This window comes from Spermophilus citellus, assembly GCF_964194105.1.
Source record: "Spermophilus citellus genome assembly, chromosome: 15".
NCBI lineage: Eukaryota > Metazoa > Chordata > Mammalia > Rodentia > Sciuridae > Spermophilus > Spermophilus citellus.
In genome coordinates this window covers 87,039,983-87,046,804 of record NC_138195.1, presented here as the reverse complement: position 1 = coordinate 87,046,804, position 6,822 = coordinate 87,039,983, and the positions used below count along the sequence as shown (strand labels likewise).

At 37.7% G+C, this 6,822-nt stretch overlaps 1 pseudogene across 1 annotated transcript; it reads left to right on the top strand.

Moving 5' to 3' along the window:
- Positions 1 to 2,057: 2,057 nt before the first annotated feature.
- Positions 2,058 to 2,882, top strand: LOC308634466 (proteasome assembly chaperone 2-like; annotated as a pseudogene). The gene has a single exon. The product of its transcript is annotated as a proteasome assembly chaperone 2-like (transcript).
- The last annotated feature ends 3,940 nt before the right edge of the window (positions 2,883 to 6,822 follow it).

The window sequence follows — 6,822 nt, the reverse complement described above, 5'->3', positions numbered from 1 at the left end:
TAATCCCAGAATAGAAATTCTCTTCACTGCACATGGAATTGTCCGTGTGATTTGGGATGTTCCAAAGAGTCACTTACCATTGATTGTTTTCATTAGAGTTTTATTTCTGAGGTACCTGAGGCTTTTCATTCTCTTGTTATATTTTCCCAAACTTCAGTCTTTTAAGGTAGTGTGGTTTCTATGGGAAAAATAAGTGAATAAATAAATGAAATAGAATGCTGTCCAGAACTAGACACACATATATATGATCATTCATAGTTCAACAAAGGGCAATCTATTGGGGAAAAAAAAAAAACCTTTGCAACAAATGGTCATCAATGCAAAACACCAAACACACATACAACTTCAAACTTTATCTCACATTACACAGAAAAAAATAACTCAAAATGGGTCACAGAACTAAATATGCAAGCCAATACTATAAAACTTCTAGAAGAATAGGAGAAAATCTTAATGACTTTGGGTTAGGCAAAAATTTCTTAAGACACAAAAAGCAAGAACTATTTTTAAAACTTGATAAATTGGACTGCACCAAAATACAAATCTTTCAAAAAACCACCACTAAGGCAATAAAAAAGACAAGCTAAAGACTGAGAGAAATATTTGCCAAACTTATGTCTATCTAAAATAGATAAAAAACACTTTATTCACATTTTTATTAGTGCAATATAGTTGTACATACTGATGAGATTTGCTGTTACATATTTGTATATGCACACAACCTAACAATATAATTTGACTAATATCACTCCCCAGCACTCCCCCCTCCCTCCACAGCTCGCATTCCTGGCTCCCTTTCCTCATGTGATCTTTCTTTGATTTTCATAAGATTTGCCCCCACTTTTCTTTTCCTTTTTTTTCTCTAGCTTCCATATAGGAGAGAAAACTTATGACCCTTAACTTTCTGAGCTTAACTTATTTCATTTAACTCGATGGTCTCTAGTTCCAACCATTTTCCTGCAAATACCATAATTTTGTTTTACTTAATGGCTGAATAAAACTCCATTGTGTATAAACACAACCTCTTCTTTATCCACGCATGTATTGATGGACTCCTAGGCTGGTTCCATAGTTTGGCTGTTGTTAATTGTGCTACTATAAACATGGGTATGCATGTATCACTGGAGTAAGATGAATATAAAGGACACTTATAATTCAATAATAAGATACATGGAAAAGATTTTAACAGACTCTTCCCCAAAGAAGGTAAATGATGGCAAATTAAATAAGCACATGAAAATGTTTTCCACACGACTAATCGTCAGGGAAATAAAAATTAAAGTCACAATGAGACCCAAGTACACACCCACTGGAATGGCTTAAATTAAAAAGACAATAACAAATGCTCACAAAGGTGTGGAGCAATGGCATTCTCAAACATTGCTGATAGGAGTGAAATATTATATAAATTATAAATTTAACATAGTCCTACTAGAGGAACCAGCATTCCTGCTCCTTGTTATTTACCCAAAAGAAATTAAAGCATAAATAAAGTCCACATAAAACTTTCATGTGAAGGCTCATAATAGACCAAAATTGCATATAATCCAAATGTTCATCAATAGATAAACAAATTTTGATATACCCATACTAAGGAACACTCTACAAAAAAATGAATAAACTACCAATACACACAACTTAGATATCTCAAAAACATCAGAATGAAAGAAGCTAGGCCCAAAATACATGTTCTGTATGATTCCATATACTTGAAATTCTAGAAAATGCAATCTCATCTACGTGACAAAAGCAGACCAGTGGTTGCCTAGGATCTGAATAGGGAGAGGGATGGAGAGGCAGAAGATCCTTGAACCTGGTGGAAAGGTGTATCTTGATCATGGTGATGGTCACAATGTATACACTCATCAAATTCACCAAGATTAAAATTGGTGGTTTATTTCATATAAATTTACCTCAGTAAACTTGATTTGTCGTTCTAAAAAAAAAAACTTACCAAAAAATGATGACTTAAAATGCATAAGGCAACAAATTGAAACTGTCTTCCTGGGGTAATGAGAAAATTGAAAAGGAATTTTAAAGGAGTAATTTTCGGCTTCACCCTGCTGATGCCAGCAGTATCTGTTGGAAATGTTGGACAGCTTGCAATAGATCTGATCATTTCTACATTGAACATGCGTAAAATTGGCTACTTCTATACCGATTGCCTGGTGCCAATAGTTGGGAACAATCCATATGCAACTGAAGAAGACAATTCAACAGAGCTCAGTACAAATGCTGAAGTATATTCATTGCCTTCAAAGAAGCTTGTGGCTCTTCAGTTAAGATCCATTTTTATCAAGTACTCCCTTCCGGTACCTGCTTACACCTTCTGTGCAAAAAAATGTTCAAAGTAAAATACAGAGCCTTAACTGGCAAGAAATGGAAAAAAGTCCATGCATCCCTCAAATGGGTGATTCTGAGTTTTGTGTCCGTGTTCCAGGAGGAGGGATCACAACAACACTCTATAATGAAAGCTGTTCTAAAGAAATCCAAATGGTGGTTCTGCTGAAATTTGTTTCAGAGGGAGACAATATCCCAGATGCACTAGGTCTTGTGGAGTAAGTTAATGAATGGCTTCAGATAATCAAACCATGTAGTGATAACCCTGCAGCATCTGCCTTGCCGGGGAAAATTCCAAGTTCTTGGAGGTTACTCTTTGGCAGTGGTCTTCCCCCTGCACTGTTTTGATCTGTTTCTTGTTTTATACCTTATTTATACACTTATGCCAGCACAACTGCTATTTAACAGCTGTTAAATAATCTGTATAAAGAATGTGACTTTGCAAGGGTACATTAGAAAAAGGATGAGCAAAAGATCTTTGGCTGTACTTTTCATCACATGTAACAAATGTAAATTTCATACAGTAAAATTTTATTTCCGGACTGAAAAAAAAAAGGAGTAATTTTCATCCAGTGAGTCTTCTCAATATCTGGAATCAGTGTGAGGACTCATGAGAACCATGGACTTCTGCCAGCACAACTATCTCTGGAGAGGGTCTCTCTTTTCTATCCCCTACCCCCATCTTTGGGTAAGATTTTTTTGTTGTTGTGCCTAAATAGTTACAGTTTTAAATCAAGTTGTAGATGGACACAATACTTTCCTTCCTTCCTTCCTTCCTTCCTTCCTTCCTTCCTTCCTTCCTTCCTTCCTTCCTTTCTTATTTAGTGCTGAGAATTGAACTCAGTGCCTCACACATGCTAGGCAAGTGCTCTACCACCAAGCCCCAACCCCAGCCCAAGTTTTAATTATCAGCTAATGATTTGGCAGGAATTAGTTGGCAACCATGCGAGAGGGCAAGCTTTAGAGAAATGGAGAAAAACCCTGGTTTTGCCTGAAGGGTTAGGAGCACAGCCCCAAGTACTCTGGAGAGGGAGGTGAAGAAGCAGAGGGAAGACAGCGAAAAGTAGAAAGGCCCGTGCTCTTAGCCACTCAGCCCTCTTGCTCAGGGAGTTGATCCATATGGTTTTATCTTTATTCCATGAAGCAACCTGGACTCAGGTGGGGGAGCAAGGAACCCAGCAAACCAACAGTTCAGAATAAGCAGCCCTGGCTGCCTGAGGCCAGGGTTAGCTCTGCCCACCCCCAACATGTACAGAGCTGCAGGTCAGCAGTCCAAGAGGAGGCCTCGTGTTTGTTGTGCCTAAATAGTCACAGTTTTAAACCAAGCTGTCAAACTGCTAAATGAAATGTGTTTTGTCTTTCTAAGTACAGCTTCATAAGGCTAATACTAAAAATACATGTAAAGTTAGGCTTTCACATAACTAAAAGTGGGCAAACCATCAAACAACCAAATTTGTCATTGCACATCTGGGTGCTTTGTTAAATAATAAAGGTATACATACATCATTCACAAATTATATTTATTTCAGAATTTTTCTTGACCTCCTTTCAGTAAAAGTATAATTATAATTTTGCAATCAAGATTTTCATATAATTTGTACTATATTGATATAATGTTTAAATTTTTAAATAGTAAAAATATAATATTCAAAACATACAAAATTAGAATAAATTTTCATCAAAAATGTAAATTAAAATAAAACATTTGCCCAGTTGCGGTGCACACACCTGTAATCCCAGTGGCTCAAGAGGCTAAGACAGGAAGGTAGCGAGTTCGACCCTGTCTCTAAATAAAATACAAAATTGGGCTGGAAAGGTGGAGCAGTGGTTGAGTTTCCCTAAGTTCAATCCCTGGTACCAAAAAAAAAATAAAGTAAAACATTTGATTTTGAACATGGAAATACTTTTCAAGCTTTCAAAATAGTTTTTTTAATAATATTTGGAAATGTATGTGTACACAAAATATAAATTTAATTAGCAAATATAAAATTTTTAAATCAAGAGTTCTTAAAGCTGGGGTTTTCTTTACATTTTTGAAAGTATAATTGAAGCTTATTAAGTGCATTTTTATAGAAGAAAAGTAACTCTTAGTTCTTACATTCAATTTCTACCTGGTTGCCTATGTAAAGAATAAGTATTGTATTTTGGGCATATTATATTTAGACCTACATAATTACAAATTTAAGAATAATATGTAGTGTTTTAATATTGCAAATTATTCCCCAGCTGCCATGTGTAACTACTGCAAACCCTGTGCTAATTTATGAGGACCTCTGGAACCAAGAATTGGAACACAAAGCAAAGCAAGAAAATGAACGTTTGGCACTACTATGAAACAATAACTCTTCATGCAAAAATCGATTGCAAGTTAATTAAAGATAAATTAATTAAATGGTCTTTTCTTTACCTTAGTGCTCTGCTGCCCAAATCATCCTTTCTTCCAAGCCGGCCCAGCTCACAGGAACACCCACTATCAAGGTGATGGCATTTGGGTGCCTTGGCCTTTGTTTCAAAGACTTAGGGCAGCAGATAGCCAGGAGCATTTCCCTGGAGCCTGAACCTGGGCAAATCCCCAAAGCAGATGCTTAGGGCTGTGAGTCATACTGCGCACACACACTGAGTGCTCCTGGTGGCAGAGCTGCCTGTTAGCTCTGTGACATTTGTGTGTGTGTGATATGGAAGACTCTCTAAAGCCTGAGACTCAGGACACCCTCTTATCTAGGTCCAAACACAGCACGACTTGTGACGTCTCCAAATTTTCACCTGACTATATCCACTTTTCTGATGTTGAGATCTGTTATTTTTAATTATGCAGGTAATGTGTGAACGTATTTTTTCCAAAATTATTTCAACATTGAAGATAAAATAAAGCTAAATGCCAACTCATTCATCTACCCCACCCCACTGTTAGAAGTTTGGCTACAACAAACTATGGAACTAGCCTGGGTGTCCATCAGCGGGTGAATGGATGAAGAAAAAGTGGTACATGGACAACGGAGTTTGAATCCTTCATAAAGAAAAATGTCATTTGCAGGAAAATGGATGTAACTTGAGACCCTTATGTTAAGTGAAATAAACCAAATTCAGAAGGTCAAGAGTGGTATCTTCTCTCATGTGTGGAAGCTAGAGAGGAAAAAGACAAAGGTAGGGGGTAGTTGAATGAAAAGCAAAGGGAGATAATAGAATAGAGGAAGGGAAGGGGGGGGGGAGCGGGGAAGTGCTGGGGAGGGATGTTAGCCAAACTGTATTGTTACATTGTGTTGCACATGTACTGATGTGAACCAACAAATCCCCCTGTTGTGTATGACTATAATGCACCAATTAAAAAAAAAAAACTTTGGCTCTAAGTTCAGTACAAGTCTTCCTCGGTGCATTGCATCATAGCAGTAGCTAAGGCTGCTGTGACAGACATTGCGCTGAGCATTTTACACCCAGCATTTTCATCTTTCTAAATCCTCATAACAACCCTATGACAGCTACTTTACATACTTGTATTCAAATGTTTATACATATACAACCTGGAGTGACGTGTATGTTTAACATAAAGTGTGTTGTACATAAAGTTTGTCCCGAAATGTTTCTGTTTTCTTTATCCCTCTCAAGACCTGCTCATGTTAGTACATTTAGCTCAGCTTCCTTCTTAATAACACAGTTCCTTCTTAATTCTGAATGTATGCAAATTTTGCTTTGGGAGGGAAACAATAGTTCGCTAAAGACCTTCAGACTTTCTCATTGACTGAGAATTCTGATTTCTTGATTTCCAATTACTTTCAGCTTCTGAGAGACACAGCAATTAGCCACAGGTGAAAGGTTAACTGCCCAGCTGGCCAAGGAACATCCTCCCTCTGCAAAAACTCCAGTGTGCGGTGCGACATTTTTTTTACCACTAGAGATATGACAGTTCTCCAAATGAAAATGAAAAAAAAAAGACAAAAAGGCTACTTCAGGATGATTTTATAAAACATACATATGAAAAAGCAGAAATTGCAATATCCATGTGATTTTCTTTAATTGGAGAAGCCCTACCACCCTGCACTAAATTCCTCAAGTGCCAGATTCACCTGGCCAGCCCTTCTGCCTCCTGCACCTGCACCCATCAGCACCAGCCACTCTCTCTTGCCTTCTACTCTGGCAAGCTCTCCCCCAGTTCCACACTGCTCCTTCCTCCTGCCCGCTTCCAGTTGCTTCTTCACCTTATAAACAGATGGATTCCTTTCACCTTGGCACAGAGAGAAAAATTCATCTAGGTTATTTAACACTATTAATTGAGCGTCTGGCACTTCCCCTTGCAAAACTGTCCACTGGATGTCTTGTTTCCATCTAAACTGCTCCCTGTTTGGTGAATTGAGGCTCCTTTGGGGACACCAACCAAACGCTCCTTTTTATTGTAGTCAGTAGGAAAGACTACCTAGCTCATTAGTATTTATGATGCATCAAACAAGATGAGACCAGGTAGTGATGCAAAGCAGAGCTGAGCATAAA